Below are 10,746 nucleotides of genomic sequence, written 5' to 3'. Positions count from 1 at the left end.
CATACATATGATTTGCTGGGAATCCTGAGCGAGCAAGAACCACAAACGGGAAACGTGGGCAGCAATCCTATGGCCACTTACTTAGAATGAATTCACAGTGGGACTTGCCTGTGCTCAGAAATGTACAGTGCTTCACTGTGTGTTATCTTTCAGAGGCACCTTTTCTTAACTTACTTGTAAGTACATGTATAGCAGGCCAAATAGATTGACATTGCTGCAGAGCAGAATGCCAGTACTAAGGGTTTATCTAGAACACATACAGTACTTTATCTCTGCTTCCAGCCAATTTTGAAAAATAAAACCTCAGTAGAACTGAAAAGCTCCAGGTTGGGAGTTCCTTTGACTCTCCCAAATCTGTAAAGGAAGTCTTGAGTGAACATTTCCTATATAGGAAGTTAATACATCACTAAATCTGCATGATTAACTTGACTTTTATATCGATTAATTGAATTCATGTACTAGTCAGAATTGCTTTAGGGACCAAGCAGTGAGTTCAACATCCAGTTTCTCCAGTTGTTGTGCCACTGCTGTGCCACACTGAGCACTTAGTGGTGGCACGGTAATTATGAGGGTGGTTCAAGCTATGTGCTTTTTGAAGAACCCCATTGTTATGTAGCGGGTTCTTCACGCAGGAAAGGAGACGAGGCAAGTGAGTTCAACAAAGCTCATGGTTTATTGCTTGCAGGATCTGAACTGAGGATTGGGCTGCAACTAGCAGCAATTTATAGCCTAGCCCCTAGGCAGCAGCCAATAGGTTTAAAGAAACCATTGCCACCTAGGGACAGCCAATAGCAGGACTGGAGACCTGGAGTCTGGGTTGCTGGAGAGCCGTTAGCTGCTCCAGCTAACCACGTGGTATTACAATTGAGCCCAATACATAACACCCATGAATGCTTCATCACAGCCATAATTCTTAGCACAGCTGTTTGAATGTGTGAACTGGGTCATCTCAGTGTTGTCAGAGAGGTAAACATCCTTGTTTGCTTTATATTATGGGAGACAATGGGTTCAAATAACTCGCCCTTGTAGCACCAAAGGAATCTTAGAAAGGACTCCCATTGAGAATTCTTTTAAAGGCCAGGAAAAGATCAGGGGTATCTGAGATGGGTCTTGCCTCTGAGAATGAACTTGTCTCCTGGAGTGTAAAATAAAACTCACTATGTTTACAAATCATGCAATCAGTTTGTTAGCTTTTGACTGAGTTTGTTTTGTGAACCTAAGCACTGTGATCAGTAAACTGTGAGGTTTGTTATTTAGCATATAGTGTAAATCTAGTTGGTTCTGTTGTATTGGATGAACCATGACTTAACACAGTATTTCATCCAACATATTATTAACCGTGAAAGTAACAATTCTGCAAAGTGCTTAGCCAGGTACATAGAACCACACAAGACGACCCGTGGAGCACGATGCAGTGAGATGAAGGCTCTATGATGAGTTGCCTGATTTTAGGAGTATTCATCTCCCCTCTTGTCCAACTCCCAGCTGCTCTCTCACCCAATCTAGCTTGGAATGTAGTGAGGGTTTGCCTGGTTGGAACTTAATTCCAGGCAAATCTCTCTTACTCTCTTTCATCTTCTCACAAAAGGCCTGTCCTGCTGCCTGATACCTGCACTGGAGCAGTGTTGTGCTTTCAGAAGATCCCTACAGGCAGGCAGCTGAGACCTCTGTGAGACCCCTCTGAAAAATAGTCTGTTCTTCTCCCACAAGCCTAGTAGGTGAAAAGGCGAAGTGTGATAGATATAGAGGAGAAAGAAAGAGAGCACACGAACTCTGGTATCTACTGCCTATAGCAAAGGCTAGAACTGGTGGAGATCCTAGCTTTGATCACATTAATGTTAAGGAAGCTATCATCCCAAATTAAGTAGATACTTTTTCCATTATAAGTGCTTAATCAAGATGCTGTGAAGATAAAGGAACTACAAGGAGGCATTAAATGGGACACCCCGAAGGAAGATGAGTAATTCTTTAGTCAGGGCAGCATTTAATGTTTGCAGTAAACAAACTCAAGGCTGTACAATGAAGATGAATATAAAAGTGGGTAAAGTAAGGAACTTATCAGAATGGAATGAAGTCTTTCAAACAAACTTTTTTTCTCCTCAAATAGCCTTTGGTTAGAAATGAAGAAACAAAGAAGGCGAAGATTGGGGGGGGGAAGACTTTCCTAAATCCATTCACTTCAGGTGAAATATAAATGGATAAACACACTGGAAAATTAAGGGTGTTTTATGCACATGCTATAAAAAGCAACTCACATTGAAACTATTATTTGTTTGATTTCTTTTTTCATTTTCATAATTTGCTGGAACTTTGCTTTACCTTTTCAGCTTCTTTAAACCACTATGAAAATTCGATCTTCTTCTAGCTTAAAAGGTTTTCATCTTTGGGGACAGGAAAAGTTCATAAATACACAGGATTTGCTTGTTTGTTTTAGCGCTCGCCCATAAATAACTGAAAATATTTTTTGTGGTTCAAGTAGATACGCTGTACAATCACAAAGAAGTCAATAAAACTTGAGTTCAGGAAGATGTCAGATATTTCACTAAAAAACACACACCAAAAACAAGCTTGCTACCATGTATGTATACATATGTGTGGATGTATGCTTATATGTATTCATATCCTGCATGGTGTCCCTAATTCTGCATAGGCCAATAGACAATCTAAAGGCTACCATCACATTAGAATTTGCAAACATCAATGTTACTGTGCTTAGGAATGCTTGAAGATCAAGCATCAAATAAGTAAAGAAGAAGAAAGAAATGGCAGCCAATTGGGACATTCAGTGTAATTTATATAATTGTCTATGGAGCCTGACTTTGGCTACACATACCCCGTGTGTGTGTGTGTGTGTGTGTGTGTGTGTGTGTGTGTGCTGTGTATATTGTATATAATGTATATACATACACACACATAGCATGTAAACATAATATGGGAGGGTGAGTGGCTACGTATATAAGTGGGTAAATAAGAGCATTTCTGCAACTCGAAGAACCAGTATAGTTGCTCTCCAGGGTTACTGCAATTTTATTCTGGCATGATTTCTAGACACAGACAACTGGTTACAGGTTAAAGGTTGCAGAACGGTAGAGCAGCCCGTTCACTGCAAGTCTCATGAGAACCTGGACCAAGCACGCACGGATGTTCTGTTTTCTTCAGTGGAATGTGCCATATAAAGATGCTGCTCAAGGAGAAGAAATTGGCAGCAACTCTGCCATGTGGACAGGAGATGTAGAAGTACCTACCACTGCAGACGCCACAGAAGTAAAAGCAGATGTAACATGAAGTAAAACGCATGTGTAAATGTAACTTTGGATTTTCTTTTGTATTTGCACTGCATGGATTTTCCTCTGGTAATTGCAGAGTGCTCCACAAGTGCCACTATTACAGAGACATTTGGCCTAAGATCAGCCACGACTCTTCATTGCAGGGTGCATCGGATCTCCACTGCAATAAAAGTTCAGCTTTAAACCCCCCCCCCCAACAATCACTTCCCTTTGACAGAATTCCCTGACTTGCCACTCCCTTTGTGGATGAAGAAGAAGTAGTAAAAAGAGAATCTTGGCATGAGGGTTTCAGACTTGAAAAGAGCAGCTGTGGGGATGTCAGCAGAAGAGAACCTTAGCATGTGGTGCAGGGGGAGGAAGAGATGAGAGACGAAGGGAGATCTGAGCGGAGGGCAGGCAACACTATCTTTCAGTGACAGCAAGCATAAAATTATATCACTGAGAACAGTGTAAACAGACATTCTCTGGTTTATAGTAACCGATGGCTAGGATTTCAGACTGATGTCTGTGGGATTCTCCCTGGTCATATCATCACTACAGACCGAAAGCAGAGCCAGACCTCTATGTGATTCTCAAATCCCTCTGCCTTTCCTGCCAGAAGGGAAAGAAAAGAAAAGAAGGCATCCCATGTTGGCAAAGAAGAGGCTGGGAAGAAGCTCTATCAAAGGTTGGAAGTGGGAGGTTTGGCCGGGGCTGGCGCCACTGGAGGGCAAGGGAGCGACTCACCCTTCCCTGATGAGGTCAGCCACCCACAGCACTTCCTGTGTGCAGAAGGGGAAGGGGGGAGGAAGTGAGAAAGGCAAGGCTGGGGATGGCAGAACTAGGCAGTCAGCCAAGGCTAGGAAGGCCAGCTGGTGACCCATACAACCATGTATGGAATGGCTCAGCTTTGCATTGGGTTGAAAGTCAAACCAGGATGCTTCTGACCAGGACCAGCTCCCAGCGAGGAAACCAAAAAAAGTGGAAATCTCCAGCCTGCCCAGATATCTGACGTTCCATAGCAAAACTTTCTATTTTCCGCAATCAAAAGGTTGACTGAGGGATTATGGGCATAAAGAACCAGTACTTTGGAAGAATGTAGCTGGAAGTCAGCTAGAAAGAGCAACAGAAATCAAGATTTTATAGTTTCATCTGGAAGCAGAAACCTGATGGTTGAGATTTAAAATGTGACAGAGGAAAAGGCCATTGGTTGCTGTCTAGCTATCAGACAAGTCATGATTCTCTTTTATATATAGATAGATAATTTTAAAAAAATGTCCATAAGAGAAGATTAAAAACTAATACAAAGTAAGAAAGAAAAGCAAAAAGTGCAAGAAAAAAGTTAAAAGTAGGAAAAAAAAGAAAAAAGATACAAAGTGGTTTCTGATATTCTTCATAGCAGTTATAAGTACAATTATATTTTAAGGAGTCTCTCTAAAGTTGCTGCCCAATATGCTGCATAGCATGGGAGGATCTATTGCTAAAATAATGCTCTCTAAAGTTATATCATAATATAGGTAATCTTCAACTTACAACAGTTCATGTAGTAACCGTTCAAAGTTACAACGGCCTGGAAAAAATGACTTATGACTGTTTTTTACACATATGACCATTGGAGCATCCTCATGATCACGATCAAAATTCAGTTGCTTGGCAATGAGTTCATATTTATGATGGTCGCGGTGTCCCAGGGTCATGTGATCACCTTTTGAGACCTTCTGACAAGCAAAGTCTGGGGGAAGCCAGATTCACTTAACAACCGTGTTACTAACTTAAATGCGATTCATTTAACAACTGTGGCAAGAAAAATTGTAAAATGGGATAAACGTCACTTAACAACTATCTTGCTTAACAACAGAAATTTTGGGCTCAGTTGTGCTCATAAGTCAAGGACTACCTGCAGGGCTTTTTTTGTCATAGAATGCTCAGAATGGAGTTCGGGCACCTTTTTTGAATGGAACCTTGTAGGGTAAGCAAGGCGGGTTGTATGACATGTGTGAGTTCCGGCACCTTTTTCTTTTACAAAAAAAGCACTTACTACCTGTATAATCTGCCTTTCTAATCATCAAAGCCATAAATCAAAAGTTCATTTTTATACAAACGTCCATAAGAGATTTTCAGTCACAAATAAGTATAGACAGCCCACTGTTTTCTCTAATTAAAGAAGTTAGTTTATTCATTTCAGCAAGATCCTTCTTTCGCTAACCATTCCTCCTATTGGGTAGTGTCAAATCTTTCCATCTCTGTGCAAGACCAGTCATGATTCTCCTCATTATAAAGAAGGTCTGGGTATATATACCAGAAATTACTGCTTTGATGCTATGGGGACTTAAAAGGGTTCCAATACACAATGCATATAAGCATTAAACACTCATGGTAGAGATCCTCAGAAATATATGCCTTGTTTTTTGACATCTCACACCCATTGTTAGCGCTACATGTAGTCCTCCACTTACGACCACAACTGAGGTTGCTAGGTTAGTAACACATTTATTAAATGAATCTGGCTTCCCCATTGACTTTGCTTGTCAGAAGCTCTCAAAAGGTGATCACATGACCCTGTGACACTACTACCGTCATAAGTATGAGTCAGTTGCCAAGCGTCTGAATTTTGATCATGTGACCATGGGCATAATGCAATGGTCATAAGTGTGAAAAAGTCACAAGTCACTTTTTTCAGTGCTGTTTAACTTAAAGCAGTCACTCAGTGAGCTGTTGTAAGTCGAGAACTACTTGTTCATGATGCCCCAAGAAACACAGTTTGTTGATCTTACAGGAAGAATTCCAGAATTCTTCCTAGCTCTGCTTCCTAAAGAACAACAGAGTTACAGTCAAAGGAACACTTGAGGAGAGAAATGTAGGGTCGCTATCTCAAAGATGCTTTTTCAAAAGGCATGACGATGAAGCTTCTTGGATGAGAAGCAAAACATTTTCTTCTTCCTCAAAAAACAAAGTCCAGTTGCGTTTTGAAAAAGGACCTTTGAGGGCAGCTGTGACCTGGATGACGGAGAATCTCCATAGACCTATGAGCTCTATATTGCACAAATATATGGAATAGAAATCGTATCATCTTCATGTTATCTTAATGTGTGGATAGTGTAAAAGTTAGAGGTTATTAAGTGCATTAACCTTGCTTAATGTTGAATTCTCTATATGAAGATGGCCTCACAAAAAAAAACAGATAAAACCTTGTCCAATGGAAGTGAACACCAAGAAGGGAAAAGAGCTATCAGATTCAAAATGGTTACAGGAGACTTAAAGAGACCTTCATAAGACTGATTAATCAAGATTGATTATATTTTAAAACATGACTTTACTGAAGCACGGTTTCTAACTGGTTGTGGATTTTTATCCTGTACGATCTAGCAAATATGCTCAATCCATTTGCTAAAAGCACTAACAGAAAACTGATGGAAAATTTACTCCAAATCAATTAGTTGAACAGCATTGTCCAAGTGCTGCATTTTGTTAAGACACAGAATAATCTACTCAACAGAAACAATTTCCATTGTTGATATCCACTACAAGTGGCTTTTGCATCTTTCTTGTGCTTCTTTATATTGACCAGAGGTTTAATCACAAAAATACCTTATCTTTTGTTTATATCTATGAGGTGAAATGTAAAAGCTTCATTTCAGATGCATGGCTTGTGTTTCTCTGTCTCTCTCTCTCTCTGTCTCTCTCTCTCTCGCCCCCACCACCCATTTAAAAATATCTAAAACTAGGGAGCAGCCTATGTCCCTCAAAATTCAAAAGCATTTGCTGAGAGAGAGAGAGAGAGAGAGAGAGAGAGAGAGAGAGAGAGAGAGAGAGAGAGAGAGAGAGAGAGAGAGAGAACAAATTCATTCTGTGTATCTTATGAGGCTCCAATTTCCCAGTGCTGCTGACTATTGATATCCCAGATGTCCCGTTTTCAAACATCAGAAAAAATATATAAAAAGTGTACTATAAGGACACAATTTGCATTATAACTTCAGCTGAAGTGTTTCTAAAATATACAGTTCCTTGAATGCTTGTTCATATCATTTGTGGCACAAGCCTGCCATAGAAACATGAATCAGTCTGTGAAGTCATAGAAAATTTTCTTAGGCACGGTTATTACCATCCTGTGATGGAGCAGAAAAGGATGCACATTGTTTCCTTCTTCTCCCACAAAAGGGAAAAGTCTTGAATATTATCACACAAGATGTATGATACTCTGCTGGTTTATACATTGGCATATGATGGGTTTTACTCACAGATTTGGAGGGGGGATTGTATTACTATAGTCTTACTGAGTCTTACTGCTGATGTTAAATAGGAATGAATTTTCCTCTTGCTGTTCTGCCTCTCTCAAATATGCCCCTGAAGAAGAGACAAGCCTTTTTATACGGTCTGGGGGAGGTACCCCACCACCTTTTATGTAGTAAGAGCGATCATGGTTAGAAGTATATTTGGTGTCTATTTTTGGGAAGATAGAGTTTTCTAACATCTCAAAAGCCTGCACATTCCAGTAGCAACTCACATATAGGCCTTCCATAGCAGATCTTCCTTCAACAACAACAAAAAAACCCCTTAAAAATTACTGCTTTACACTGAACTTCCTGGTAGGAAAGATATGAAATATCCTAGCAGTAATTTTTTTAATGAGTTATAATTACAAAAATGTGATGGTCCCAAGACTTACACAACAGGAAAAAACTGTTCAGGTAGGTAGCAGTGTACAAAATATAAATAAATAAATAAATAAATAAATAAATAAATAAATAAATAAATAAATAAATAAATAAATAAATAAATAAATAAATAAATAAATAAATAAATAAATAAACCTTTATTGTCAAACTACAACATGTGTACATTGAGATTAGCTGAGCCTACCCCCATGCTCTCACCCCCCAACACACAGTGACAACAAACCCTCCATCCTACCACACCATGTGAACCAATTTCAAATAACGGAAGAAGATTATCATCTTAGGTCGCAAAAGATTAGCTGTTTATGTCACAAATATAATCTTGGCTGTCTCTTAGTTGTGGAGCCCATTTCTGCAATTAGTGGACTTAAAACTAAAGCTGAAAACCTAAAAAACCTACATTCCAAAAATCCTTCATCATGGGTATACTGACTAGGATTATGGGGAATTATAGTTCAGCAATATCTAGAGGTTCCTCACTCATGGTCTGAAAGAAATAACTCAAGTCATTTTATGGCAGCAGTCTCCAAACTTGGCAACGTTAAGACTTGTGGACTTCAGCTCCCAGAGTTCCCCAGCCAGCATGGGGAAGTCCACAAGTCTTAACGTTGCCAAGTTTGGAGACCCCTGTTTTAGGGCAAGATAACAAGGTCTTTGGGTAGCGAGGGGGGGCACATAAGTTGCAGTTACCAAAGAGGCCAAGTTAGCATTTTTCTGTCCTAGATATCTTGATATATATTGGATCAGGATGCACATGACAAAATAGTTTGCTTGAAATAATGTTCCTTCACTTTTGTACCGTAATTCCTAAAGCCTGGAAATGCCCTCATGTCCACCATCTTTTCAAGAATAAGAAACTATGAATTGGGATCTAGATCCAAGCCTGTAGTTTATCAAGGATTGCCAGCAATCTGTGCTCTAAAGGAATACAGTTGTACCTAGTACAAAGTAAGTATACTGTTGTGAGTAGCATTGTTACTTTTGAAACTATGAATTTTCCTGGCAACTTACACGTAACACACCATACAAAATCAGTTCTTGCTGTTTTTCACTCATATGTATTTTTGCAGATACTCTTTATTTCAAAGAGTTTCTTGCTCTACAATTTCACAGTCCTCCAGGACAAAACATACATTACACATTTTTCCTGTAATGATATTTTATATTAAAAAAACCTGAAGTTCTGTCTTTGGTGTTTTCCTCCTAGCAAAGCAAACTTGGGACATTTACAAATGAAAGTATGCATTCTTTAGGTAAAGATTAAAAGCTCACAATTTAGGTTTCAGATTGATCCCTATTGCCCCCTAATAGTCCATTTTAGTTTAGTTTATATTTTTGGTGTAATGGGCTGAAAAACAAAGGAGTAGCAAGTGTATTGTTCTAAAATCTCTATATATTTATGAACACATAAAATTGCTTCTAGACCAAATAAATAAATAAATAAAGCTTTGTGCAGCACTCCATTAAGTCTATACATTGAGCAAGCACTGCTTACCATAAATATATTTTTCTGTGCTTACATTGGCCAAATGAGAGATACATAAATGTTCATTTGATGATTGAACTGTTATTTCAGATAAAAAACAGACTGTGGTGAATTTGGGGCACAAAACTTTTAAAACTCTGAGGATTTTAAGGGCAGACTGTATTTTGAGTTTTATTCTGAATTTTACCTTTTGGAGGCGCAAAACACTTTTTGGGAAGAAAAAAGAAAAAAAAAGAAAAAAAGCATTACAATTAGTTGTGTCTGTGAGTTCCTTTGTTTTTACACAAAGCATTACGCAAAAGCCTGCAAGGAGAAAAAAGGAATAGGTTTCCATCCCCCTCCTCCTTAAAGTTCAAAGCTTTATAATAGTTTTTCCATGTAAATAGCGAGACAGGTTTTAACAATGAAAAAACGTATATATTCACAAATGCAATTAATTCTGGATGAAGTGATTGGATTTCCTCAAACAACACAAAACTTTTAAACTTTTTTTGGGGGGCTTGGTAAATATGTAAATATTTAGTAATGAGAATAAACAGAGTTTTGGTATTTTTCCACTTTTGCCATATACCTGGCATGGCAGCTTTAATAACATGTGACAGTTTATTTTAAATATAAAGTTTACTTCTAAAGTCCTCATCTGAAAGCTTCCCATCAGCAAAGTCGGTCCTAATCAAAGGAGGGTAATTGAAAACAAACAATTGCTTGACTATTGAAATCCAGAGAAAGGGTTAGAGTGGGCTTTTTTTTGGTCAACTAACTTTTTAGACATAATTAAAGAAAACAAACAAACCATTTCAATGCTGCTCAAAATCCTTGGAAAAAGGAATTCTACTAAAATCTCAAAGTTCAACACTTTAAGATGTTTTACTTGGAGAGCAGTATGGAGGGAAGAAAACAAGGCAGCGAAAGCTTGATGGATCACAACCACCTATGCTGCTAATTTGCTAATGGAGATGCTGCATATGCAAGAACTGCAGAACTGGGGATTCTCCAAAACTTGATGGTTTCCACTCAGTTGACTGTATACAAATCCTGTTGAATGCGGCAGGGCTACCTTTTTCTAAAATGATCATACCCATATAGTGCACATTTTTTGAGAATATACGAAAGCACTATTTTATCAACTTTGCAGAGAATGCTTTCTCTTTTGTATAGATTATGCTTTGCAAGGTAGGGTTTTTGAAGGAGCTCTTCTTTAGCCTCCATCCATCCATCTGGGGTTGTTTTTTTCCCCTTTCCCCCTTCCTATAATTGCCCAAAATTTTAGGCAGCTTCCCCAGTTCCCTCCTTGCACCCCTTTCCAAGAAACCCATCC

The sequence above is a fragment of the Vipera berus genome (genome assembly GCF_964194415.1).
Source record: "Vipera berus genome assembly, chromosome: 1".
Taxonomy (NCBI): Eukaryota; Metazoa; Chordata; class Lepidosauria; order Squamata; family Viperidae; genus Vipera; species Vipera berus.
The sequence above is the reverse complement of the archived record's forward strand: the minus strand, read 5'-3'. Positions refer to the sequence as shown.